The following is a 21,362-nucleotide window of genomic DNA, read 5'->3' as shown; positions in this document are numbered from 1 at the left end:
ATAACTTGACTATTTTCTTGTCCACTCCCCAAATCCCTGATGTCAAAAAATCTACTCATTTCTAAATACACTCAAGGACAAATGATCCATAGCAACCTGCTTTTAAAAAAAAATCCAAAGATAAAGAATATTTTGGTGAAGAAATTTCATATATTGGTCTCAAACTGCAACACCCACCACCCCTTTATTCCAAGAATAAAATTATATTACAATGCCAATTTAGATTTCAGTAAATTATCTATAGCTTTATATATAAATTAAATGTAGCATAGAAACAGGCCCTTTGGTTTACCACACCCATGACAACCTATAGCCTCTTTGTATCTGTCTAAATGACCCTTAAGTATGGTCATTGTATCTAATTTCACTGCTTCCTCTGGTAACAAGATCCAAATATCAACCACTCTTCATGTATTTAAAAAAATTGCCCTTCATATCAGTTTTAAAACTCCTTTCTCTCAACCTAAGCTTGCACTCTCTTGTTTTTGATATGCTGGACTTGGGCTTAAGATTTGTCTTTCTACACTTTAAATGGCTCTCATCTTCTCAGCCTCCTTCACGCTAGGTAAAACAATCCCAGTTTATCCAATTTCCCCATTAACTGATGTTTTCCAGTCTAGACAACATCCTGGTGAATCTGCTCTGCACTCTCTGGGGGTGGGGGGGGGGGGGGGAGCAATCACATCATTCTTATGTTGCAGCACCCAGAATTGCACTCAGCGTTCCAGTACATCTCAACCAGTACTTTGTAAAGTTCAAGCAATATACCAATTGCCTCCAAGTCAGAAATCCTCTTAGTATCTAAATGTCAATTCCTGTAGGGATCATCTCTCATTTCACTAAATTCTAATACAGGCCTATCAGACTAAATCTTTTCACAAAGGGAAACCATCTCATTACCATGAATCAATGTTGTGCCTTCTCAGACGTCATAATAATTTTCTTTAGATTAAGCTAAAATTCCTGTGTGCGCCAATATTTACCAGAATTTTTGCCTTAATTCTTTTTGTTAATTTCAAAGGAGTGAAGTGAAACTCATTTCCCAGCATTTGTCTAAATGCATTGTCCCTTCACGTTCCCTTTTTAGACAGCTTGCATCATCTCAAAGCTCACCTTCTCATCTAGTTTTGTCACGGCAGAAAACCTGGACGTCGCAAGCTCTATTTTCATCTCAATCCTTTATGCAGATTAATAGTAGCCCAGGGCCCAATGCAATCTGCCAGTTTATAGCCTGACAACCTGAATAAAGACCAATATAAATACCTTTGCCTAATTTTCCATTCTTTAACCAATCCATATTATTTGCTGACGTATTACGCCCAAATTTACGTTTTTATATAATTTTTTAAAAATGAAGTATTATATCAAATGAATGTTAAATATTCATAAATGCTCTGTCCCCTTATTTCTCCAGTGTTTATTTACCTTGCTGGTAGCCATATTCAAAAAGTATTAAATATAACAAATGTAATTTCCTTTCATAAAACCATAGTAATTCTGTCAAATTAATTTTCTAAATGACCTTTCACTAATGATTTCTGGTTCTTTTTCAAAAAAAAACAAGCTATCTTATTACAAATATACTTCCCTGTTTCTTCTCTTCCTCCTATCCTGAATAGAGTATTACATTTCCTAACTGACAGGACAGTACTAAACTAGAATTTTATTAGATCACTCTTACTCTCTCTGAAACCAGGCTTGTCATGCCTCTATGATGCTACTTATCAGATGTAGGGATTTTAGTATCCTTATTTTTCTCCAATATATCAATTCCAATAATTTCCTCACCATCTTTTCTTACTTATTGCAACACAAGCGGGGCCATCCTGCCCATCAAGACCATGTCAACTCCTAGCAGAGCAATTCCGCCTTCTATCCCTTCTCATAGTTCCCCTGTGCTTCATTCCTTCTCATTCGCCCTTCAATTTTTCTGCCACTCACTACACCGATGGGCGGTCACCCATAAAGCAGCAAGCCTTGGAATGTGGGAGTAGACCAGAGGGCTTAGCGTGGGGATCAGTGCAAAGGCACACAGTGCCACCATGCCATGATGCTATTAGAGCACTAAATGCCAACTATTTCCAGTGTAAGATCTAAAACAGAGTGATAGAGTAATGTAGCACCGAAACAGGACTTTCAATAAAACTCATCAATGGCAGCCAGTGCAATTTGCCTGAATTTGTGTCTGAAGCCAAATGCCAAGTATTTAAGAAGTAGAACTAGATCTCTGCCCTCGAGTTTATTTGACCCCTCCAATTTTGTAACTCTCCTTTTTCAATCAGATATAGTCACTCCTATAATCTTCTTACTATTTCCTGCTTAATTTAATATTCTATTGTCACCTTAATATCAGTTTTTGATCACTTGCTGTTGGCTCATTAGAACTCTTCCAGTTGTCGTGCATTACTGAACTTGGTGGTATCATCATAACCAACTTCTTTTAATCGAATACTATACTTAACCACTTTATTTCATAACTGGTGGATCACTTCTACCACGAATTTGATATTAATTCACCAGCCCTGTTCAATAAAGGTCCCAAACCTACCTCAGCCACCATCAATAACTCTCTCTGAGACGTGAAGGTGAGATATCAGCTTTTATTGACTGGAAGAAGGAACAAGCAGTGGTTGACCACCATACTACAACCTGGAGACTGAGAGCCGGGCTCAGGCCTCAATCTCGCCTTTATACTGGCATCTGTGGGAGGAGCCACAGTGAGAGGGGCCACAGGAGCAGTCAGCAGGGGGGGGGGGGGGTGTCCAGACAGGTATATGTGGTTCACCACACCACTATTTATTCATCAATAGAAACTATCGATCTTTGTTTTGCTATTATATGCCAGTTTTTTCTCAAACTAGATTTTTTCCTTTCTTATGAGCTTAAGTATTTCACCACTGGATCCTACAAACTTCCCAGTCCTCTTTTATTAACCAGATTATGCCCCTTTGCTAAAGGAGGAATTTCTTTAGCCAGAGAGTGGTGAATCTGTGGAATCCTTTGCCACAGGCAGCTGTGGAAGCTAAGTCTGTATGTATATTTAAGGCAGAGGTTGATAGATTCTTGATTGGTCAGGGCATGAAGAGATACGGAAAGACGGCAAGAGATAGAGGTTGAGAGGGAAAATGGATCATCGGAGCAGACTCGAAGGGCTAAGTGGTCTAATTCTGCTCCTATGTCTTATGGTTTGATAGCCTTTCTCATAGAATGTCTCTTTCTAATTGGGATGAATTACTGCTAGGTGTGATGGAGCTGCTGTCTGAATATTTGCCTCTGTTCATCTACTGACGTCTTATTTTCACAGTCCACCGTCATAATTGCCCTGATTTATGTTGAAGACAGTAGTTTTGGTATTGGATTCAAATGGAGTTGTAAGAAAGATAAATATTTTCTGTATATAAGGACACTTGGATCCCTTTCAACATTAAAACATGACCTATTTTTTCACCATTTAAAAAGTACACTTCTTCAGCTTTGTGCAACAAGCAGAAAGCGTCACATTTGTCCACATTATATTCCAGCAGCCACATGACTACCACTTCACATCACCCTCCCAGCTCACAATCCAACCTAGAATTGTACTATCAGGCAACTTGAAATATACCATTTGGTTCCCCCAGCCACATCATAACTAAGCCCTGAAGATCCTCACTAGCCAAAGAAAGATTCATTAATCCCCACAAAGATCCGCTTGTTCAATAACCAATTCTCAACCTATATTAGTCATCATTATCATTATGTTCCATGATGATTTGATAAGGGTAATTGTGGATCTTCTTAGCAATTTGAGTAGAGATTGGTTTGCCATTGCCTTCTTCTGGGCAGTGTCTTTACAAGATGGGTGACCCCAGCCATTATCAATACTCTTCAGAGATTTTTTGCTAGCATCAGTGGTCACATAACCGGGACTGGGGATATGCACCAGATGCACATATGACCATCCACCATCTGCCCCCATGATTTCACATAATCCTCAGGCAGGGCTACACCTTGCCCAAGGTTCATGGAGGGAAAGAGAGAATTACACCTCCTCTGGTAGAGGGTTATCTCTGCCCTGCCACCCCTTATTAGTATACCTATTAAATATTGAAAGGCCTAGATAGAGTGATGTGGAGAGGATGTTTCCAATAGTGGCAGAGTCTAGGACCAGAGGGCACAGCCTCAGAATACAAGGATATCCCTTTACAACAGAGATGAGGAGGTATTTCTTTAGCCAGAGGGTGGTGAATTTGTGGAACTCATTGCCATAGATGGCTGTGGAGGGCAGGTCTTTGGGCATATTTAAAGCGGAGGTTGATAGGTTCTTGATTAGTAAGGGCATCAAAGGTTAAGGGGAAAAGTCAAGAGAACTGGGGAGAGAGAATATAAATCAGCCATGATTGAATGACAGAGAAGATTCAAAGGGCCACATGGTCTCATTTTGCTTTAATATCTTATACCTTCTCCAAGCTGGTGTGCTCTAACCTGCTTGGCCAACCTTCTGAGTACACTCTTATCAAAAGCCTTCTAAAACTCAAACACATCATATCCGCTGACCAGTTCTACTAACCACATCTTCAATTCCCTTCAATAATCCATGTTGATTTCGCCAAATCCCATTACTCTGTTCAAGCTGTTCTTTCATGAATCCCGTTCATTATATTTCATTATGCTTTTCCTTCCATTGATGTTGGCCTAACAGATCTGTTTTCTCTCCTTTTTCCTTTTTTAAGCAGCGCTGTGACATTTGTTTTTCTCCGCTCCATAGGCATAATCCGTATAATTGTAGAAGTAATAATCAGAGTGTTCACCATTTTGACAGCCACCACTTTCAAAACCCTGGGACACATCAGCTTTTAGTCTTTCAATTTCTTCAGTTGTAATTTTTAAAAATTAATATCTATTCCTCCAATTCCACATTCTGGCAAGACCCTTGCATCTCAAATATTTCTGGCAGGTTTTGTGCCTTTTCTGTGAAGACTAATACAAAGTAGTTGATTTAATTCCTCTGCTGGTTTCTTATTCCCCAATTATAGATTCATCCATCTATGTACATTTGCCCTAGCTTTTCTTTTAAAACTATATATGCCAGAAACATCTTTCCCATCTCAGCCACTGAAGCTTGTATCTCCTCCAGAGTTCTCATAGGTCTCTTGGTGGCCTCCCTCACTAGTCCCCTTCTTGCACGGTCACTCAGTTTTTGAGGACAGCCTGCTCTACACAGATTTACAGCTGTGCCATATTCTTTCCATTTCTTGATGATTAGAATATAGAAAACACACAGCACAATACAGGCCCTTCAGCCCACAAAGCTTTACCTTAGGTCACCTCTCATCCTCCATCACTCCAAGGAGAAAAGGCCCAGTTCACTCAACCTACTCTCATAAGGCATGCTCCCCAATCCAGGCAACATCCTTGTAAATCCCTTCTGCACCCTTCCTATAGTTTCCACATCCTTCCTGTAGTGAGGTGACTGACTTAACTCTTCTCCAAAGGGATCTTCAGTGACTTGGAAATCTTCTTGTATTCAACTCTTGCCTTGTGCTTTTTAACAACCTTTTCACGGAGTTATTTGAAGTGTTCATTTGTCTTCATGGTGCAGTTTTTGTCAGGATACTGACTCTCCAGCAGGTGGACCTTCCAGGCACAGGTGTAATTTTATTACAATCTTGACTGCACACAGGTGATCTCCATTTAACTAATTATGTGGCTTCCAAAACCAATTGGCTGAGCCAGTGATGATTGGGCATGTCGTATGAAAGGGGGGGGGGGGTGAATACTTAAGTAATCAATTGGGAGGGAATACATTTTATTGGCACTGTCCCTATTGGGCAGAAGAGATGGGAGTAGGTGGAAAGTACAGAGTAGAAATCTGAAATCTGAACTGGAACCTTTGAAATACCCAGTGGATCAAGTACGACCAGTAGAGGAAAAGTAATAGTTAATAGACCTTACTGACCACATTCTCTCTTTCTCCACACATACTGACTGACCAACTGAACATTTTGTTTATAGCTGAGCAGCTTAGCTTTCCCAAACAAAAACATGTGATCTGAAGGATGTACTCACTTACATCACAAAGACACAATGCTGGCATTCACACAACTTACTACAAAGCACCAAGATCAATCATGAAATACAAACTTGCATAAATCCTCAATGGGCACACACTATTTCTCAATGCTTACTTCCTAATTGAAGATCCTGAACCAAATGGTTTAAGGAGAATCATCTTCCAATTTAGTTCACATATACAATAATACTCAGAGCTGCGGACACCGAAAGAAAAATGTGCATCAAATTATTAATGCAAATAATTTGAGACAATTTTATTTGATTTGGTAGACAGGCGAGGAGGAAGAAGAATACTCGAGCGTGAAATCACATGCACAACCCAGATTCCTACTCTGTAATTAAGTGGTTTTTAATAGCAAACAAATCTGACAAATCTTTACCTACTTATATTCAAAGCACAGAGCTTTCACTAAACAGCGCAATAAAAATATTATTATTCTATGCTGCATTGAGCATGGATTATCAATAATTAACAAGCTACCAAGGAACTCATTAATTAGAAAGACTGATGCCATCAAGCTTAATTTTAAAGATTATTATGTTCATCCATATTCCATTCGTCACCACACTAAAAAAGAACTTCATTGTAAAGCAAGCTGGGTTATCCTGAGATTGCACACAGCGCTTCAAAAATACAACTTCTTTCAATTCCAGTAATACAAGTTACAGGCAGTAAATTTCTTCTTTATTGTTATATCTCTGAACAGTCTCATTCTGACCAAAATGACACAGAAAGTTAATGTGATAAATGACAATTAATCTGCTTCTGCTGTTCAGTATGATGGCAGGGATGGTTCAGATGCTGAACATTGAATAATGACATTCGATAGCTTTATGCCCATTCGCATCAACAGATGAAACACCGATTTATTGACTCACACACGAACTAGCTGCTTTGCCTTTCTTGCACCCACATTTTAAAAAGTGACCTCATGCTAAATCCAAGGAAGTGCCTCTGTGTGTGAGTCCTTGTTAGAATCATACAGCAGGGAAACAGGTCTGTACCAACCATCTAGCATTGATGTTATTCTCCACATCTTCCCTTCAATTCTATCCAGATTCTACACATTAGAGTAGAATACATACAGTGTATGTAGAATACACATACAGTGGCCAATTAACATCCATGTCTTTGTGTTATGGGAAGAAAGCCATGTGGTCACAGGACAACACGTGTGCTCCTGTTCCCTGTAGGAAACTCATGAGGGAATGGGTTGATTTAAAATTTTATTCCAAAGGTGGTAGTACAGGTCAAAAGGGTTTCTATGTAAAGTTTCACCTCAGGAACTCAAGTCTCTGTCAAAGGAAATGATCCCACTCAGATACAGTTATGCACATTATTAACCATTTACAAATTTCAGCATTACAAGACTGGGAGAGTAATATATTACCCATTTCACATCTGAAAACTAGTATTTAATTTTGTTTTCACTACCCATACAGCATTCTAGATCAAAACAGAACACTGCAGCCATCAAACAATGAACTTGCAGAAAAAAAAGCTATTAGGATTTTGGACTGGTTAACCAGAAGAAGTGAGCTGAAATCTCAGGAAGTACTGAGTTGTAAGAGCTGAGCGTTGTTTCATCACTAGCCTTTCACAGTTATAACATTGTCCGCAATTCTGAGAGATATTCAGGTAATGGAAATATCTAGTAAGAGTTAACTACAAATGGGTTCCACCCCATTTATTACAGTCTACACAGTAATAATGAAGGATGGGCTCAGGTGACCATAGTGTAATGTTCAAAATCTTCAGAAGTAAATGATTGTGCATTTGACAATTGGTGATCCAGCATTAGCATAAAGCTTTAGGCCTTGCAAATGGGAGTATGAAGTTGTATTGTGACATGAATATTTAATGATATTAATACAAAAATAAAGCAGAAATCATTGGATTTCCAAATTGAAAGGAGCCAAGAGAAGAGTAGTTAAAAAGAAGGGAAACTATCTTACTGCAGTACATTAGTTCTTACATTCTGAATCAGTTAGGATTTCTGAAATACTTTAGCATGACCACAGTGTCTCTGAAAAAGGGGAGACTGAGAGAGTGCAACTGCATTCAAGAAATGAGAGTTCTCTATAAAAACTCAGTGATTTCACTTACAAACCTTGTTTCAGTCTCTTGCTACCCTGCTGTTCAGCTGTCTCAAAAACAAATGCAGTACCCAAATTAATCTACAAATAAAAGAGTTTGAATCTGATTTTTAAACACGTCATTGTAAAGAATAAAGTCATGAGAGTAAATATGCTTCCACCAAGCCGTGACTGATGGCATACTTGGAAAGACCAGCTCCATGCAGACAATATGTTTGTGATGTTTCAAAGCTCACCCCAGTTTTATTACCTGAGAGAGTGATGCATCTTCCTTTTCAATTGAAACTTGTAGAGCAAAATCCTATTGATATTCAGGATGTCAAAAAACAAATTTCATGAGGATACAATATCAGCACCTAGAGTCATGATGGCTAGGGTGTGTCTGTTATTTTCTACTTTGTCTGTAGTGGATTTTTTTATTCTAAAGCAACATTTCAACATGTTAAATGGGCAATCATTTGTGTTGCATTCCTGGAGCCTGTTCTCAAAACAAATGGCAGCTTGAGACTTGGCAACCCATGGGAGGAATCATTCTGCACCACTTCATTCAATGGTGGGTCAAGTGGTAGAGAGCATTCAGCAACAGTCAACTGGAAAAATTGCAAATAATTTTGAAAATTCTGGGACTTTTCCCACAAAATATGAATTTACTGAAAAGAACAGAGCAGACACAAAAGACAATATAACCATATAACCATATAACAATCACAGCATGGAAACAGGCCATCTTGGCCCTCCTAGTCCGTGCCGAACCCTTAATCTCACCTAGTCCCACCTACCCGCACTCAGCCCATAACCCTCCACTCCTTTCCTGTCCATATACCTATCCAATTTTACCTTAAATGACACAACTGAACTGGCCTCTACTACTTCTACAGGAAGCTCATTCCACACAGCTATCACTCTTTGAGTAAAGAAATACCCCCTCATGTTTCCCTTAAACTTCTGCCCCCTAACTCTCAAATCATGTCCTCTGTGATCATTCTGCTTGTGTTCAGATTCAGTTAACTCTCCTACCCCTCAACCATCAGGCTCTTGAACCAAATGGGATAACTTCACTCAACTTCACCTGCCCCATCATTGAGATGCTCCCACAACCCATGGACTCACTTTCAAGGGTTCTTCATCTCGTGTTCACGATATTTATCACTTATTTATTTATATTATTGTTTCTTCTTTTTGCATTTACACAGTTTGTTATCTTCTGCACTTGTTGAATGGCCTTTCATTGATTCTGATATAGTTATTATTCTATAGCTTTCTGGAAAATGCATCTCTTTTCATTGGTGACATATATGTACTTTGATAATAAATTTACTTTGGACTTTCACTTCCTACCGTCTCCACTTGAGAATCCTCTTCCAAGTCATATTTTTTTACTCAAAGCTTCTTTAATTCTGAAATACATAAAAAGTACAAATTAGATTATGACACACACAAAATGCTGGTGGAACACAGCAGGCCAGGCAGCATCTATAGGGAGAACCGTAAATGCTGCCTGGCCTGCTGTGTTCCACCAGCATTTTGAATGTGTTGTTTGAATTTCCAGCATCTGCAGATTTCTTCGTGTTTGCTAATTAGATTATGAGTTTATTGCATACTGGGATGAGAATATTAGTGGCCATAACTGATGGATGACATACGAGGGGTGATTGATAAGTTCATGGTCTACGGTAGAAGGAGTCAATTTTAGAAAACCTAGCACATTTATTTTTCAACATAGTCCCCTCCTACATTTACACACTTAGTCCAGTGTTCGTGGAGCATACGGATCCTGGACCTCCAGAAAGTGTCCACAGTAGGGGTGATTGATAAGTTCGTGGCCTGAGGTAGAAGGAGATGAGTTATACAGCTCTCGTTACATGCACATGCAGGTCAACTCTTTGAGTGATCATGCAGAAAGTTTGAAGTTAATAACTCATCTCCTTCTACTTTAGGCCGCAAACTTATCAATCACCCATCTGTGGACACTTTCTGGAGGTCCAAGATCCGTATGCTCCACGACCGCTGGATTAAGTGTGTAAATGTAGGAGGGGACCATGTTGAAAAATAAATGTTTTCTAAAATTGACTCCTACCTTAGGCCACTAACTTATCAATCTCCCCCGATAGATTCCTTCTGAATTAAATGGCATGAAATATATTTGCAGATTAAGCTGTAATAAAATGTATAACATATTGTTTTGTTTGCCACTCTCCTCCCAACCTTCAGACATCTTTCACCACTCCCCAGTGTAGAAATTTCCATTTGCACTCTTTCATCTCAGCATTAAGCATTAGGTATAAAACAAAAACCAAAGAGTTGTAGAAATTTACCTTCATGTTGCAGATTGGTACAGTTTGACATGTTTCCACAGGAATCCTCCTTGGGCACTGTGAATAGAAAGAGTCTACAAATTTTTAGACATATCTAAATATAATTTCCATTCTACAATCTTTAAATATTCACACTTAAAAAGAGGCAGATTTTTAAAAAATATCTATAAGGTAGTCACAGACACATGATTATAAGAATACATATAATATATCCCAAGTTGTGCAGAAGATTTTAAAATTCATTTTCTTGTCCATATTTCTGGGGTTCTATCACTCGTAGGAAACCATTCTAATCTATATGGTGGTTTTGCTTATTTCAAGACAGGCTAACACTTGAAAATTCTTGATCAGGGATACCTAATGTTTGAGATAATCTGAGAGACAGAAAGTCAGTGGTGTTGTTATGTGGGAAGTGAGGAGTCATTCCTTAGTCTTGCATAAGCAGGAGTTTATAAGGGTCAGTTATTATTGGAAGATGACAGAATCTAGCAGCCATAAGACGGCTGAGGAAAACAGACACAAAATTACTTCTTGGACTTTTTTTAAACCTCCTGGTCCACTGTGTCCTGACACAGGTGGCCAGCTCATGACAACAAGGATTTTCAATCACTTAGCACTTCTTAATCTATACATCTACAGTACAAGACCAAGAAACTTGTACTGAGATGGGGAGATGCATTTTCACTTCCAACAGCTCTCAGTTATTCTGCTTTCACATAATTTGCTCTTACCTATCGTATCTTGTTGAACAGTGCCACAAGACACCCTTCTGAGGCCACTAGGTATTCATCCATTATTCTGATTACTAGCCGAATCCTGCTCTTGGTACCAGCCTTAGAACACAAAGAGACTAGTCTTTAATAAAATTCAAATTCCACAAAGTAGCTCTCTAAAAGAGTGAAAGCTTAAGAAGCTTCCAAGTTGTGAACAAGTAAAGCATTAAAAAGGTCCAGATAAGCAGCTGCCCCAATTAACCAATGGCCAATTAACTGGAATCCACTTTATATACTAGGGCAGGAGATTGTAATCTTCTGAAGGTTATAGAGAGCAGAAGCAGAAAAGAACGAATGAATATACATATCAAATCCAGAACCAATTGTATTTCTAGGAAACCTGTTTGTAAAGACTTTTTCTTCCCCTCCTGTCGGTCTACCGATTACCAGATGCAGAAAATTTGTGGCAGGAACCGCACTTTCCAAGTACGAGCCTCCACGGAACTACGCATTATTTTGATCACTTATTGAAATAACACTTTTAGGTCATGCTGTCAATGTACACATTCAACTTGACAAGTCCCAGGTTGCAGCCTGTGGTGGGATTATCCTAATGCAATGCAGGTATTGTTTTACACATCGGTCATGGTGCTGTGGGGTCAAATTCCACAACATGAAAATGAATTCAATAATAAATGACACACTCCAGAGAGCAGAAGCTTCTGATCGATGTGAAACCCAGTGAGTTCATGTTAGAAAAGGAGTTGGCCATGCTTCTCTTGTGAACAATACATTGCGTATGCCACCAGTAAACCCTCTGAAGGCACTTTATGATGCAGGCAACTATCTGTTAAAGGAAAGGCTCATCCACAACCTTCTGGAAAATAAATCATGTGAGAACTTTGTAAGTCGTTCATTAGGTCTGGAAGGAGCATTGTGGAAAATTCAAGAAATACATTTATTTCAACACGTTTAAATTTAAACCAACACAGGAATAAGGGACCTGAATTGAAAATTTTCAAAAGTTTGGAATGTTCTCTTTACTATACCAGGACATAAACTAATAGAAGCTTTCAGGAGATGAGGTATTTTAATATGCATAAAGAATGTTTTCCCTTCTTACAAGTGAATTAATAACCAGGTCATAGGTTTAAAATTATTATAAAACTTCCAGGAAAAGATGAAAATGCTTCCCCACTTGAATTTGACAGAATTCTTAATACTCTGCTCAAAAAGGTCATGGAAGCAGATTTCATAAATAATTTTGCAAAAGGGACCTGGAAGATGCTGAGGATGAGAATCACAGAGCACAGTCACAAAAGTAAACACAATTGCTCTTTCATAAAGCTAGCACAGGGACTATGTGCTGAATGGTCTCCCTGAAAGGAATTAGTTCGGGCAAAACATTGCGCTTCCAACTTTCCAATCTCAAAAAGAAATAAAAGATCCAGCTTACTCTAACAACTAACAATATTGGTATTAAAGGAAAACACTTATGTCTCCAATTTCCTCATCAAAAAACATTGCCCATGCCTGCTAACTTGAAAAGAAATCCAAGAATCCAACATAATCTCAGAACACATTAGCTCACATTTCCTTATACCTTTGGTCTTAAGTACCACTGTGGGAACAAATTGGCTCTCATTTTAAAACTCTGCCTCTTTCCTCATTTGTTACAAATGTTGGCAGAACGCCTGCCGAGTCCTGTTCTCCTCGCTGTGCATCACTCCCAAGCACATAACGACAGTATATTCAACATCTCAGTTGCAGTCCAGACCTGAGACTACTCGGAAATGCCACTGGAAATTAGCTTCCTTCATGTGATATTAACATGCATAGCCCGTCGAGCCTGCTCTGCATTCAATTAGATCGCAGTTAATCTGTAATTGAACCATATTTACCTGCTGTTGATTCATGTCCCTTGACAACCTGAAATTAATCCACTGAACCTAATGTAAATTCATCTCAGAGTAAAGAAAAGCTGAAGATGGCAAATGACATAGAAATGTGACTTGATGACAAATGATGTATTTTTTTACAATTCTTCCTGTAATTCAGCATAAAAATGTTAAAAGGCTTGGCAGAATTTCATATACAGTAGCTTTCTCAAAAGTGGGTTCCAGCTTTTCATTCTTTGTAAAGAAAATCACTCACCAATCTCAAGTACATTTATAGTCATTACAGGGGCAAATGGAAACCACACACACATGCACGCAAGCTCACACACACACGCACACAAGCACGTGCACACACACACGCACACAAGCACGTGCATACACACACGCACGCACGCACACACACACTTGGATATCGTGTCATCGGATTCTTGCTGCATTACATGCTGGTCTGCTCATTAAGTTTACCGTCTGCAGATTTTCCCTTCACTTCTGTATAATCGGGGTCCTGCATTACCTCAGATGCTGCCAAACAGCTCTGTGCCATCTTCAATCACATCAAGCACAAGAATATCATCCTTATAGGCCCTTATGATATCAGGCACTTTGTGAGCAAAAGGTTTCTTTTCACAGTGGCGGACTCCATTGTTCCCGTGTCTTGTTTTACAACAAAAGGCTTCTCTGAAGGTAGAAGTACTTGCTGGTTTTGTAATGAAGACATGCCTTGAGTAATTTCCCTCTCGGCAGAATTCAAGGTGCTTTCACTATTGTATTCACTGTCTGAACGCAGGGACACGGATAGTGAATAATCGTTCATTCCCACTGTTGTCTTTGTTTTCTGGAGCTAATAAAAGGGCAAACTGCATCAAATCCTTCAGTTTCAGTTTGTTTGTTGAGTTGAGTGATAACCATCTGACTACCATGCAACCCTGCAGAGTCATTCTGATGCACATGGTACACCAATGGCAGGTCATCATTTAGTTTCTTCAGACACTTCTTTGCTTGAAGTAGATTTATCCCAGGCCATTTCATTTCTTTGGCAATTTAAGGCTGTTTTTCCTTCTGAACTATTGCAGTTGTTCAACTTTTGAACAGGATTGGGGTTTCGAAATAAAGTTGAGCAACTGCAATTATTTCCTCATATTGCTTTTTCTTGTGAATTACCTTCAGAACTTCCAAGGACAACGTGGAAAATAGATTTAAAAAAAAACATTCTCAACTGATTCCAAATATCCTTGATTGCCAGTAAAATTGCTAACAGTTCTATGACACGTTTGCAAACCCAGGCTGAGCCAAAGCAGAACTTTCTGCACAGCTTTGCTCTTCTGACGGGCCTAGTTTGAACACCTGTGTCCAGGGAAATAGGAACTTCTCTGGCACAGCCAGACTGTGGAACATGGGTTTTAGAGACCCTCACTGTTTGATGGCAGCTTTCAGAAAGTCCTTTGGGCTCGTCAGGTTCCACATTATTGCTTCCTGCTCTGGAGAATTTCTTGTCACGTCCGTTGTACTCTCTCTGCTCCACGCTGTAGTATTGTGACATGTATGTTGGGAAACAAGATGCTGGGGGTGCCAAGATAATTCTGAAGATTCTGTTTTAGAAGGAATTGCAGGAATATTAGACATGCCTGCCTTTTCATTATCACCCGTTACAGGATCAAACTCTAACCTGAGATGCTTTAAGATTCAGTATTCTTTCTGAATTTCTATAGACATCTCAGATGATCTATTTCCCAGCAGCATTTTACTACAGTTGCTGGCAATACATTTCCTGCAGTAACCTCTGCACCCACAGATTTATTCTTGTTATGACTTTCTTTCAATATGTGCTAATATTTCTTGTGAAGAATTTATCTTGCTACATCTGTTTTGTAGGCTGACCTGGAGAGATTTTGTGGTTGCTTTGAGCTCTGTGTTCTTCCAATTTTTTATTAATCGTATCACTAATTTTACACACCCTGTGGCTGTTATGCTCCTTTCCTGTTTCCTCGCTCAGCATCTTTTGTGTTAGGGACCTGTCTCTGTCTTACTGCATACATCATTACCATGATTAAAATGGTCATACTTCAAAGATTGTGGAAGACATTTGAGTTCATTGAATATAATACGCTTGCGCTTCTGCACACAAAGTCTTATCTCTCTGAAAAATACAAATGCGACAATACCTGCCATTGAATATCTTCCATTTCATGCTACGACACAAGTTTACTTTTCAAAGACATACTTTCATTAAAATTTCAAACATACCACAAAACACACATTTTTTGCTATGCTCTATGATTATATTAAGTGATTAATGACAGCTATTTTCTCCCCCACACCCATGCCTGAGCTGAGTTTGACAGTAGTTTTTCCTCTGATCAGTCCTTATTCATAATATATAGAGAAGTACAAACCAGGACATGCTATTGTCTTCATTTACTTTACCAAGAAAAGTCAATGCATTTATTTACAATTTTCAATGTCATCCTTAAGTGAGCCTAATGTTTGAGAGGCTAGTACACTGGGCCTAACTTCTAAAAGTTTAGTGACAACAGCAAACTTTGGTGCAAGCTTCAGCATCTGGTCTGTAGCTTGTAATGTGGTTTCAGACAGTCAGACCAAGGTCAGTCTCAGCAGGAATCTTTAAGGACAGCACGTAAGACAGAGATCCGTGATACATATGCAGCTGCTTGACTGAAACCACTGTCTGCCTTACTAGACCTGTGTGAATACACAGTCCAAAGAGAGACAGATGCTACTACACTGCTGCCATTTATTGGGATGGACAGTGTGCACTGGGAGTGAAGCAGTTGCTGTTTGACAGGGAGGGACTGGCTCACCAGACAAGGTCATGGTGTTTATTTCCTAAATGATGGAGACCCTACCTGCGGAATTGTTCCACAGGTTCCACCATCTCTTCTCCCCCCCGGGCTTCCAGGACGTTCCTCGTGCATCACTGCCCAGATGACTTTCAGTCAGATCTGTTTTTTAATCTCCACAGAAATTTTAATAAAAAGCTGCTGGGGCACAGAATGAAAGATATGTGATAACAAGGCCAGGCTCAAGCTTTCCCTAACTGGAACAGGTAGAATGTTAGCACGTTCAGTGTTTGTGCGGAGAGTCTGGGTACACTGTTCCATTAGGGTTGTGCTGGGTACATTCTCCCATGTTTCTACGAACTCTCTCCATTTTGGATCTCCAGATGAATTGGAAAAACATGTCACACAACTGCTCTGGGCCAGCAGGGTAGTTTACGCCATACTGCATGATGAACAACAACAGCAAGAGCAGCCTGGCCTGATCTGTTCCCACTTCACCAGCTTCTGTTCCACTTTGGTTTTGGCTCCAGCTGCTTCTTGATACATGCCCTGGCTTCCCCAAATCTGGATTTCCAGAATCTTCAGGAATTCTATCCTGACAGCAAAAGGATCAAAGAATCGGTGAGACCAACTAGAAAGGAGCATGGCTTTTGCTGCGATTAACTCTTAGCCCCAAGACCAGTTCAAATTGGCAGCGTAAGTTAATCAATCTTTGGACTAATGATAGGTCTGATCAGAAAACTGCTGCGTAATCCACAAATGGAGAGACTTTGGCTTAAATGCCCCATTGCCCAGCATCATCACCCCTGCTGGGTCCGTATCATTCCTGATCGATTCAGCAAAAGGACTCAATACAACACCAAAACAAGACAAGTCAGAGAGCAAAGCTCCTTGCTTTACTCTAGATTTTATGAGGAAGCTTTTCATTTCCCACCTGTTAAGTAGGCGATATCCAGTTGCGGATTCTCCTCACAGCTGATTTTGAGAACAGGAAGCTGCGCAGCCCTCTAATCAGAACAGAAGGATCTTCATGTCTTGTCTCCGGTTGCAAGGCCGTCCACTGGAGATGCCACTTCTACCACCCTTCATACCACCTCGGGGCACAAGACACCTAGGTCAGGGTGCTGCTCGTCCTTGAAAATCATACCACTGAACAAGCAGACAGTCAAACTCCACCGTCTAGGTGGAACATCAACTTGCAATTGAACCTTGCACTTCTTCGCTAATTGTACCCAGATGGCAAAACTATGCAATTGCATAACGACTCCCCTCCCTCTAACCCAGAGCACTGGGCACCCCTCAGGGAAGTGTACTGAGCCCACTTCTCTACTCTCACTTCATCTGTGACTGCACTTTCACTCACGCTACCAACTCAATCATCAAGTTTGCAGACGACACCACTCCTATTCGCCGAATCACAAACAATAATGAAACTGTTTATAGAGAGGAGGAGTTGAACTGTCCAGTTGGTGCAGGAACTACAACCTATCATTCACAATCAAGACAACAAAATAAATGATCATTGACTTCAGAGGGCGAGGCCCCGAACAAGCCCCAAGGGTTTGCTGTCAGTGGACGGGTCTGAGAGTGTTTGGGCCGCTGGAGGGTATGACGTGAGTGGACGGGTCTGAGAGTGTTTGGGCCGCTGGAGGGTATGACGTGAGTGGACGGGTCTGAGAGCGTTTGGGACGCTGGAGGGTATGACGTGAGTGGACGGGTCTGAGAGCGTTTGGGACGCTGGAGGGTATGACGTGAGTGGACGGGTCTGAGAGCGTTTGGGACGCTGGAGGGTATGACGTGAGTGGACGGGTCTGAGAGCGTTTGGGACGCTGGAGGGTATGACGTGAGTGGACGGGTCTGAGAGCGTTTGGGACGCTGGAGGGTATGACGTGAGTGGACGGGTCTGAGAGCGTTTGGGACGCTGGAGGGTATGACGTGAGTGGACGGGTCTGAGAGCGTTTGGGACGCTGGAGGGTATGACGTGAGTGGACGGGTCTGAGAGCGTTTGGGACGCTGGAGGGTATGACGTGAGTGGACGGGTCTGAGAGCGTTTGGGACGCTGGAGGGTATGACGTGAGTGGACGGGTCTGAGAGCGTTTGGGACGCTGGAGGGTATGACGTGAGTGGACGGGTCTGAGAGCGTTTGGGACGCTGGAGGGTATGACGTGAGTGGACGGGTCTGAGAGCGTTTGGGCCGCTGGAGGGTATGACGTGAGTGGACGGGTCTGAGAGCGTTTGGGACGCTGGAGGGTATGACGTGAGTGGACGGGTCTGAGAGCGTTTGGGACGCTGGAGGGTATGACGTGAGTGGACGGGTCTGAGAGCGTTTGGGACGCTGGAGGGTATGACGTGAGTGGACGGGTCTGAGAGCGTTTGGGACGCTGGAGGGTATGACGTGAGTGGACGGGTCTGAGAGCGTTTGGGACGCTGGAGGGTATGACGTGAGTGGACGGGTCTGAGAGCGTTTGGGACGCTGGAGGGTATGACGTGAGTGGACGGATCTGAGAGCGTTTGGGACGCTGGAGGGTATGACGTGAGTGGACGGATCTGAGAGCGTTTGGGACGCTGGAGGGTATGACGTGAGTGGACGGATCTGAGAGCGTTTGGGACGCTGGAGGGTATGACGTGAGTGGACGGATCTGAGAGCGTTTGGGACGCTGGAGGGTATGACGTGAGTGGACGGATCTGAGAGCGTTTGGGACACTAGAGGGAAGTCTCACCCAGACCTAAATAAGCTGTCTAGTCTCCATCAGGTGTATTGTTGTGCTGCTCCACCTACAGGGCTATTGAGGACATTGCACACCCTGGCATCTTTCACTGCTTGAGTGATAGCGCGGCTGTGAATGGTGGGAGGTGCTGGAAGATTGCCTGCCGTTTATTCCTCAGAGCAGAGACATACACACTGACTGGATGGATCTCGTCTTTTCGCTACATTATGAGGAGACAGCTACAAACCACCTCTGAGATGTTGACATTGCATCGCAGACTAGAGGAGAACTACTTTTTAGTTCTATTTTTGCACTACTTATTCAATAATTACACACACACACACACACACACATACATATACTTATTTGCTGTAATTCTCAGTTTTTCCTCGATTATTATGTAGTGCATTGTACTGCTGCTACACAGTTAACAAATTTCATGACATATGCCAGCGATATTAAACCTGATTCTGAAATTGTTACCTCCTAACTTAATCAAAGCCACAGAAGAACCATTGGGACTACTGCCAACTATTGCAGAGATGTGAATAATTTGAATTTGAATTTATTTAAATCTTACATCTGCCCCACAACGTGAGAGAGTAAAAATCTTTGCATTATGACTCCATCACAATGTACAGACATATGAATTTAAAAGTCTAATGGCTTGTTGAAAGAAGCTGTCCTGTAGTCTGTTGGTCCTGGCTTTAATGCTGAGGTACTGTTTGCCAGACAGAAGTAGCTGAAACGGTTTATCGTTGGGGTGATCAGTGTCCCCGATGATCTTCCAGGCCTTCTTTACACAGCTGCTGCTGTCAATGTCCTCAATGGAGGGAAGTTTCACATTCATCTCACCTCTGCAAAGTCAGCAGATCTTCCAGAATCACTGTGCAGTTCTTTTTCACACTGCATACATGACCTTTAAACCAATTGCCTTTTTAAAGATCCAATCATATTATCGCAGTCATTAACAGCCATGGAATGACTGAAATTAATGAGGTTCTTTTCTTGGTATCAAACCTCCATAACTTCGAACAAAATCCCTCAAGCTAATAAACAAACGCTCACATTTAATATCAGCAAAATGCATATTGAAGTAAAAATGAGCAGAATCTGGTTTACAGGCAGTAATTTGCTCTACATTATATTTCAACAAATTTAAACTGTTCTTTTAATGTATTGATTCACTTTCAGTTTAGTAATCTCCAACAAAATTGAGTACTAATTATCATGTAGTTTAGGTACTATGCTCTCAGATTTACTGCAAATTATATTCAGACAAGCAAAAATTCAGATTTATTTTTATTTTACTCATCAAAATTGTGGGAGCTATCTTTAGAAAATATTCTTTAACTATTTTATAAAGAATTGCTCACCCTTCAGCATAACGAGGCCATGTGACCCAAATAGATAATGTCACCATTTACACTCCCCATCCTACTTCAGTTCCAACATACCTACCCATTTTCCCCTTTCTCTCTGCCTTACATTTCTATGCATCATCTTCTTAAAGACACTGTTCTACTTGGCTCAACCACTGCACATCATAGTAGGATCCACTTTTTCTTACAAAAGTTGTCTCTACTGATTATCCTTCGATTTGTAATCTCTATCATATTAATACTCTCTAGTTTTGATCTTACCATAAGAACAGGAATACCTTCTCAATTCATATTTATTAGTAATATTTCTTGTAATATCTATTAGTCTTCTTCCAGTCTAAAAATTCTTCTTTTTGTTCCTCTAGACTTCTGTCTAATGGATCTTTAAATTTAGTGATCGGCAGAAACCACATTGTGATCTCTGATGATGGAATTCATCATATTAGTGGAGTACAGAGTCACCCTCAGCTGAATTCTTTTACTCAATTGTTACTCTTCTAGGAACCTTCCCAGCGCCTTTTGGAATTTTCCGTTGGCAGCATAGTGCTCAAAAAAGTACGGTTATCGAGGTTTTCAGATATTGGACTTTCACATGGGGGGTGCTCATCCTGTACTATAAAACTGTGTATTAGTTCCTAATAGTTATCGATGGTGAAATTCTGCTGCGTGCACTTTAAATTGACCGTAAATGAACAAAATCAGCGCAGACACCTGGTGTAGATATTGGACTGACTTCATAATATCTTCAACAATTACATCCTACATTTTCATTGTAACAGTCATGATCATTGTTGATAGTTCAATTTCTTCTTAGTACCAAACTTGTTGAAGTACTGAAATTGTTTCATTTCTGCCGTTTTTGGCATCTCCAAGTCTGAATGCCCAAAACCGCAGTGAACAAAACAGTTCTGAATTGTCTTACTATTTCTCACCAACTATCAGTGACAAAAATTGCCTCTCTCTCTCTCTCTCTCTCTCTCTCTCTCTCTCTCTCTCTCTCAATGTACTGTAAGTAATAAAAGTACTGCATTTGGCCCTCATAGAAAACTTCAGCTTTTCAGGAGATCAAAGATCAAAGTAAGTTAATTGTCAAAGTATTGAAAAATAAAGAGTACAGTAGAATCTACCAAGCCATACATCAGCAAAGACTGACTACTGCTGATATGTTAACTCCAGGGAATTCAGAATTACTGACCCTCTCCAACTCTGATCCCCCAGTGAGGACTGGCTCCTGGACCTCCGGCTTCTTGCTCCTCTATTTGACGATTTGGTCTTGTTGACGCTGAGTGAGATGTGGTTGTTGTGGCACCACTCAAGTAGATTTTCAGTCTCCCTCCTAAATGCCAATTTGTCACCACCTTTCATTCAGCCAATAACAGTGGTGTCTTCAGCCATCT

Source organism: Hypanus sabinus, chromosome 1 (assembly GCF_030144855.1).
Source record: "Hypanus sabinus isolate sHypSab1 chromosome 1, sHypSab1.hap1, whole genome shotgun sequence".
Lineage (NCBI taxonomy): Eukaryota > Metazoa > Chordata > Chondrichthyes > Myliobatiformes > Dasyatidae > Hypanus > Hypanus sabinus.
The sequence above is the reverse complement of the archived record's forward strand: the minus strand, read 5'-3'. Positions refer to the sequence as shown.